General features: G+C 41.6%; 1 pseudogene across 1 annotated transcript; it reads right to left on the bottom strand.

Moving 5' to 3' along the window:
- Window positions 1–3,148: 3,148 nt before the first annotated feature.
- On the bottom strand, window positions 3,149–8,034 carry LOC147633415 (aldehyde oxidase GLOX pseudogene; annotated as a pseudogene). The gene has a single exon (XR_015267057.1). The product of XR_015267057.1 is annotated as an aldehyde oxidase GLOX pseudogene (transcript).
- Window positions 8,035–8,744: the final 710 nt, after the last annotated feature.

The raw sequence follows: 8,744 nt of genomic DNA on the forward strand, positions 1-8,744 counted from the left end.
GACACGCAAGTGACCAATAGAAGGCTTCCTGCCATGCCAAGCTTCATATGGAGTAATAGACTGCAAGGCCTTAGTGGGACACCTGTTGAGTACATATGCAGCACACATGACAGCCTCAAGCCAAAACGCATGTGGCAAAGCTTGGCTCTTGACCATACATCGTGCCATCTCCATAAGTGACCTATTTTTTCTCTCAGCAACACCATTTTGCTAAGGGGTATATGGCACTGTACATTGGTGTTTTATCCCACGACTAGCCAGAAATGCATCAAACTCTTTAGACATGTACTCCCCCCCTCGATCAGAACGGAGGGTGCCCACAGTACAATTGGATACATTTTCAACCATAAGAAAAAACTGTTTGAAGCACAAAAACACTTCGGACTTTGCCTTCAGTGGATATACCCATGCATGCCTTGAGTAATCATCAATGAAAGTCACGAAGTACAAGTGTTTACCAAATGACGGAGTTTGCATAGGCCCACAATGTACAAGCTACAATTTGCGAGTGGCCCACACAGAACCATCCTTTGGAAACGCAGAACCATCCTTTGGAAATGCAGAACGCTACATTTTGCCCAAAATACAGCCTTCACAAACATGTTTCAATGGGGCCTCAAGAGGGGGCAATGAAGCAATAATATTTTTATTTTCTGCAAACGCAGCAAACTAGCAAAGTTCAGATGACCAAAACGAGCATGCCATAGTTTTGCATCTGAAACTGCCTTTTCATCAGAAACTGCATTTGCTGAATCTTCCACACACTTGTCATAAGAATTAAGCCTATACAGCCCACGAAACAAGGTGCCAGATGTAATAATCGTATCACCAGAAGTCAAATCATGAACAATACATCTGTCATCCACAAATTTGACTACAAATCCAAGTCTAGCAAGCGTAGAGACAGACAATAGATTCTTCTTTATCCCTGGCATATACAAAGCATCTGAAAGTGTGAAAGCGCTGCCATTTGCAGGAGTAAGCATAATTTTACCAATGCCCTTCACACTGGTGGGTAAGAAGCATTATTGGTACATGTGACAGTATTCCCATTAGAGACAGCCTTAAGACAAGTGAACATATCACGATGTGAGGTAATGTGTTTTGTAGCACCACTGTCAAAATACCAAACATGAGAGTCAACAGAAACTGCCAAACATGCATCATGTACAGATGGGTCATACTAGCAATACACGCTAAATGCCCATTCTGTATCCTGCACAACATTTGCAGAGTAGCCACAGTAGGTTGCTTCTTGCTCAACCAAGATATGCATGAGCTACCAAGTATGAAACAAAAACCACTTGTGGACACTCTTGTGTCATAGCAACCAGCCCAATTTGAGTCCGAAAAAGCATGTAAATCTGGCAGCAATGACCCCCCTTGGGATAAAATAACCCAAGATGTATGGTGCCACTCAAGTAGCGAAAGATGCGTTTAACTGCCTTCCAATGTTGAGACCCTGGGCTATGCATAAACCTGCTCACCTGTGAGACTACAAACTGAATGTCCGGCCTCGTAATGCATACATAAATGAGGCAACCAATAGCTGTCTGATAGAGTGTGACATCAAAGTGATCTCCAGCATCATGAAGACTCAACTTCAAACCTGTCTCCATTGGAGTAGCAATAGGCTTGCAGTCTTCAAGGCCAAATCTCCGCAACAATGTCTCAATATACTTTGTCTGACACAAAGTAATACCTCCATCACACTGCTTAAATTGTATCCCCAAATAATGACGCAAATGCCCCAAATCTGACATCTCAAAAGAGGCATTCAAATCAGCCTTAAAATCAGCAATATGACTTTCATTTGGTCATGTGAGCAGCATGTCATCGACGTAGAGAGCAATGATTAGTTGTACATCATCCACACATTTAACATATAAAGTGCTTTCTGTTGGACTATTCTGAAAACCATGTGCAGTCAAATATGCATGTATCTTTTCATACCAAGCTCGTGGAGCTTGCTTTAAACCATATAAAGCCTTTTTCAACCTGTACACTTTGTTTTCCTGCCTTTTTTGAACAAAACCACGAGGCTGCGATACATACACCTCCTCATGCAAATCTCCATTCAAGAACGCAGTCTTTATGTCCAACTGATATACATTCCAACCATTATGAGCTGCCAATGCACAAATGCTACGAATGGTAGTCATACGACAAGTGGGAGCAAAGGTCTCATCAAAATCAATGCCCTTTTCTTGAGCATAACCCTTTGCAACAAGCCTAGCCTTATAGCGATCAACACTGCCATCTGGCTTTCGTTTCAACTTAAAAACCCACTTACATCCAATGGCCTTTTTACCAATAGGCAAATCACATAAAGACCATGTACCATTCTTCATTATAGCATCATATTCACTTTGCATTGCAGCCAACCAATTTTCTGATTTTTGTGCCTCATCAAATGAAAGAGGTTCTTCCTCTTCACACATATTAGACACAGCCAAAGCATAACAATCTGATGCATAAGAGGCATGCTGAAAACCTGAACGAGTATGACTAGATATAGGTGCATCAATTTTACTATCACGTAAGGTTTGCACCAACCATTTAGGCATACCTCTAGCCTGCTCATTTTCAGCCCTATCCTCAGAAATTACATCCTGTAAATCTGCATCAGAAATAGGCTGATCTACGATGTCGTTTGATATCTGGTTAGGCTGAATATTTGCCTCATTAGGACTTACATTTGAATTCCCACCTGTAAACAGAGGCAACAATGTATCAAATACATCCCGTGAGCTCACACCTGTCTCTTTGGTACATGATAACAAAGGCTGCACAGCATCTTCCACAAAAACAACATCTCGACTAATCAAGATACGCTTTGACTGTGCGGATGATACAATCTGTAACCTTTGCTCTCAGTTCTGTAACCAACAAAAATGCATTTGACAGCCTTATCATCCAATTTTCTGCGTTGTTGCATAGGCACTAAAGCATAGGCCAAGCAACCAAAGACACGCAAGTGACCAATAGAAGGCTTCCTGCCATGCCAAGCTTCGTATGGAGTAATAGACTGCAAGGCCTTAGTGGGACACCTATTGAGTACATATGCAGCACACATGACAGCCTCAAGCCAAAACGCATGTGGCAAAGCTTGGCTCTTGACCATACATCGTGCCATCTCCATAACATAGTGATGTTTACTATTCGGCATAGTGGGATAACATGACCTACATGTCTTTGCTTCTTTTTTTTGCCCACCCCATGCTTTAGAACGGAAGACCAAGCTCATGGTAATTGCACACCACAATCATAGTTTTATATACCACGATCTTGGTGTTTATATATCAAGATCATGGTATGTGCATGTGACCACAATAGTGGTATTCATTTAATTTCCAAGATCGTGGTAATTGCACACCACGATCATGGTATATACAACCACAATAGTGGTATTCATTTGATTTCCACAATCGTAGTGTTTCCACGATCATGGTTGATAGTTTAAATTTTAATGTGACAAAATTTGAATCATTTTTAACTCCTAAATTTACTTTGCCCTTGCCCGACCGAGCATTGCTTTTTTTCCAAACTTCACATAGGTGGCTTGTCAAGGATTGCAATTCTGAGCTTTGGATAGAACTTTTAAGATAATAATTGTGTTTATATAAGAAATAAGCATAACATAAGCCATAACATAGCTCTAACATTTTTACTAGATAAATCATAGTAATATATTTAAGAGCCATACATAACCAAAGCATACCTTAGCTCAAAGTCATATCCATAGATATATCATTTAGGATTTTTCATTAAATAAATTAAAATACTATTTTAGGCATAGCGTATAGCCATTCATAATGAAAGCCAACGTATACTAATTATTTTAGGCATATTAAATATTTTATTAAAAAATTATTAAATAAAGTATAGTAATATTTTTAGGCATAGCATAAAGCAATGCATTGCCATAGCATACATTAGCGTTACTTAAAAAGTTACCCTTTCTTGTCTAATATATACCTAAATTCAAAGAAAAATAAAAGACACATGGAATATATTGAATAGTTGAAAAAGGACAAAAAAAATCTAGTTTGAAAAAGATACAGGTGAAAAAGTGGAGATGCCATGAGGAGACAAGGCATCATTCACTACATGAGTGAAAAAAAGTAGATTGCAAAGAATATAACTTTTTGATGCGTGAACTTTACACCATAGAGATGACATTCATGTGTTAGCAATGTACTAGAAGCACATATGATGAGAAACCATTGCTTTGGATTTTTTTGTGAAACTCCTATTTTGGATCATAAAAGTATTATAAATGAATCGTCACTCACTTCTTATCAAAAGAAAAGTTATTCGTCCCTGAGAGAGTGGTTAGGGGGTCAAAGTCCCGACGCAAAGGTGGTGAGTTCTACATCCCTTGCTCGAGATAGGTCCCCACAACGGTTTTTTGCACAATATTAATTAATTAACAAAGCCAAGGGGGACGCGTGACCTTAGAAGCCCTAAGGGTAGAAACCTTAAGGTGGATAGGAGGAAATAAAGTGAAAAAACTCTCTTCATCTCTATAATATCTTAAGGAAGAGTTTCACAAAGCTGTCACCACATGGCCAGAATTTGGAGGTTGGGAAGGAGAGGAAGAAGTTCGGGGAAGTTTGGGTCGAATTTGAATTTGGAGTCTCAAAAGACGTGCGCAGAGCACAGGTTGCCCACTAGTTTTAAGAAAAGAGAGGTTAGTACTTTGGTGCACCCAAAAAGGGAAAGGGTGATTGATGTAATGAAAACTTAGGCTATGATGAAGGGTAGATTATTTGCACCCAAGTGGCATTGCTGGGGATGCCTTGGTTGTCAACAAAGAGCATGTAGTAAGAAGGGGGGGCTACGGTGGGGGAAGGGGGAGCTGTTGCATTGAGGAGAATATATGAACCCATCTCTACCTGGGCATCCACTGATAACCTCAGAAACCTTAGGCCTTGTGAATATGAATGGGTTGTGAATGGTGAACTCACCATATTCAGCCCTAGCTTGCCTCCAACTGTTGCATTTACATACACATACACACTGAACTGCTGGCTGTATACCATGGTTGCAGGAGCACTTGTAATTACTGGGCGATTATCATCATTTGATGCATCTAGATAGGCCGGTGAGAAGGCCTCCACCCTCAGCTCAGTTGGAAAATCGCCTGTGAATGTGTAGAATTGATGAGTATTGCTGCCTGCAACTAGAATCCTGCCATCCGGGAGTAGATTGGCAGTGGAATGATAAACCCTCGGGATCGTCGTAGCCGTCTGTGTTGCAAACCTGCTGCCCAGAGGTGCATTAGGCTGATAAACCACTGGGTTTAAGGCTGGATTAATGGCATTACCCCATCCTTGGCATCCATTTTGAGCTCCATTAATGATAAGCACATCTCCTGTGGGAAGGAAGACCATGTCTCCCATGGCTCTTCTCATTGGCATGTAGTCCATCTCCCATTGAGGCTCTGAGGAGGTTATTGTGATTCTCCCACATGTCTGAGATGCATTTGGGAAAGGAGCTGGGTATAGGAAACAGTAAAGCTGTGCACCCCCACACACAAGGACCTCCACACTCTCATAGCTATCATCAGCCCTCAATGGAAGCATCACAGAAGACCCTGCAGAAGGGTAGTTTCTAGGCTCACCTGGGATAGTAGGAAAGACCTTGACAACCATCTCTCTCTGGTAATCATATATGATAGAGTCTCTATTAGCAAATATATACAAGGTGCCATCTGGCAGGAGGTGGACAAAGGGGTAGTAATTATCATTTTGATCATCATTAGTTTGATTTAGGAAGGGGAGGAAGGTCTTGGGGGTACCATTGGCAGGGATGAACTCATATGTGAAGACACTTCTACCACCTATGACAATTTGTCTACTGTCAGGCAAGAGCTGGTTAGTAGCATACCATCTCCCATCTTGAAGAAACTCATCTGTGGATTCAATCCAATCACAATTATCATTACCAGCATCATTAGAAGGGCAAGGGGATAACCTTCTTACTTTCATGAACCCATCATTGTCTCCTCCTGTCTGCACAAGAGACCCATCTGGAGCAAACTGGCCTGAGGAACACCAAGTGTCAGTGTAGATGAACAATGGCCTAATGGTGTTGGGGCCTGGGGTGAACATGGCTGAGTGGGCTGTGCAGTCATAGGTGAGGGCGAGATCATTAGGATTATCTCTGCAGACTCCATTGGTGAGGTTCATATCTGAAGGGCCGATGTTGGTTCTGTCCAACATGATAACGGTGCCATAATGGGTAACGGCAGTGTGCATGGATGCGATACCTGCATTCTGGAGGAGCAACTCCCAGAGGCCTTGAGCATGTGAAACTGATATGAAAGCCATGAAATGAACCCAAATTGTAAGGCAGAGGATGGGAGCCATGGCAGAAGCTGCTGTGATCGTAGGCGAGAGACAGACAGAGAGCGAGAGCGAGAGCGAGAGCAAGAGAGAGAGAGAAGGGTTGAGATCTATCTGAGGCACGCTATAGTGATGTCAAGCTTTATTGAAAGCTAGCTATGGCGTGGCTGCACAGGTCGCTGCAGCGTGCAGGCAAGATAGTGCGCGCTAGCTCGGTAGCAACGTGCATTGTTTAGTAGAGTAGGGCGCAGGGTGGCGCCTGAGCTGGCGCGGGAAACAAAGACGTATAAAGCGAAAGGATAATTAAGACAAGGCTCGGGATTCCGTGGTACCTCCAATTGCCTTATTATCAATGCCTTGCCCTTTGTGTTATCACGCCCCTCAACAAAGGTTCTAGGCAAAGCGTTTCCTCTTGGGCTTCTCACACACCAATTAAAATCCCCTTCTTTTTGATACCTTAGGATAAAGCTGAGGCACTTCTTTCCCAAACATTGCTCTAGACCCCTCCACCCCCCCCCCCCCCCCACACACACACACCACCACGGGACACCCTCACATCACTATTTACAAAGGGCCTTAAAGACCCTTGTCGAGCGTCTTTAAGACCCCTTGGTCTATAGTGCCATGGATGGGACACCATGCTTTACCTTTTCACTGTTGTCATGTCCCCTTTCCTGGGCCTTTTGTTTTTGTTTTACCTATTGCTAGGAGACCTTGCCTTGGAGGAGGGGGGGGGGGAGCGGGCAGGGGAACATGATCCCCACATGTAGACCAACATTCTCTATTCACAAGCACATGGGCTCGATTTCGACCCGCCCCCCTCCCCTCACTCCACAAAGGGTGAGGTATGTTCCCCCACATTTAGATCAACATTCTCTATTCACAAGCACATGGGCTCGATTCCGACCCGCCCCCCTCCCCTCACTCCACAAAGGGTGAGGTATGTTCCCCCACATGTAGATCAACATTCTCTATTCACAAGCACATGGGCTCGATTCCGACCCGCCCCCCTCCCATCACTCCACAAAGGGTGAGGTAAATAAACAGGTGCAAAAAAAAAGACTTTGCTTTGTCAAAAATCAACCTTGATTGGGAACTTGTTTAATGTAATCACTTACCACATACTGCCAAAAATATTTCAAAACCTTGATGGGAATGTGTTCAATTCCAGTCCCTTGAGCACTCATGCTCTAACCCAAAAACTTTTTCACTTCCTCTGAGATAAGAAGCTACAACTCCACATGAAATGATAGTATGTAAAGGGTTTGTTGAATTTCTCTAGCCCATGCTCCAAACTTCTCACCCATGATTTGAGTGCTAGTGGAACCAACACCCATACTTTGATGGTTGGTTACGCCTATAATCAAACTCAATTAGTGACTAGTTGGGGGGGACTGTGCAAAAACATACTCGAAAGAACAAAATTAGGGTTTTCAAATTTTGTAATGAATTGAGAAGCGGAGGATTGAAACAAACGAACATTTAACCACTCATTGTTCACTTGAAACAAACAAACGTTTAACCACTCATTGTTCACTTTAAATAAATTCAATCTAAAATGTAGATTAAAAATATAGTCACACTTTTTGATTAGTGAGGGAGCATATGACAAAGCCATCTGGGAGAAATGAATTTTTGAATGCGTATTAGTAGTTGTAAATATTGTAAGGATTGCAAAGGAGAAAAAAAATGAATTGAAAATTTAAGGAGTGAAAAGAAGAAAGCTTAAGCCATTTACCATTCACTTTAAAGAAATTCAATCTATAGTGTAGATTGAATATATGGTCACACTTTTACTCTTTTTATTGTATATATCAAGATAGTAATATGCTTTCCCTTTATATGGAGAGTTATCTTTCAAAAAATTGTGCCTTACATCACCTTGACCATTCTTGATCTATTTAAATTTTTACAACATCAAATGTGCAAAGTTTCAATTGATGGCACAGCTTAATGGGATTTTTTCCCTCTTCACCACAAAACCTTTTATTGGAAAACAATTATTTTCACAAGGGCCCTTAGAAAATGGAGCTTTCGGTGCTTGCTTCCCTTTTTGAAACAATCACAATTAAAAAATTAGCATACATTTAAACCCATCAAATCAAATATCTCGAATCGTGTGTAGTCACTAGTGTGCCCACATGGGTGGAAATTTTCCTTATTAATGATGCTAAAAGACCCTTAAGTTAGAGCCTTTTATCATCACGTATTTGCACGCAAACACACTATATACATTTAATGGTGCATCAATTCCCTTGTTCTTGAGGAGTGAAAAACAATAGATATAGTTCTCACATGGAAAATCCTCTTGGAAAATGTGCAACATTGGCGAATTTCATAGAGCATGTTGCCTCCATAAGCAAATCAAGTTGGTGCACTCTTGGAGATTTCAAG

Source organism: Cibotium barometz, chromosome 12 (genome assembly GCF_041138505.1).
Source record: "Cibotium barometz isolate CiBa-2024 chromosome 12, ASM4113850v1, whole genome shotgun sequence".
Classification (NCBI taxonomy): domain Eukaryota; kingdom Viridiplantae; phylum Streptophyta; class Polypodiopsida; order Cyatheales; family Cibotiaceae; genus Cibotium; species Cibotium barometz.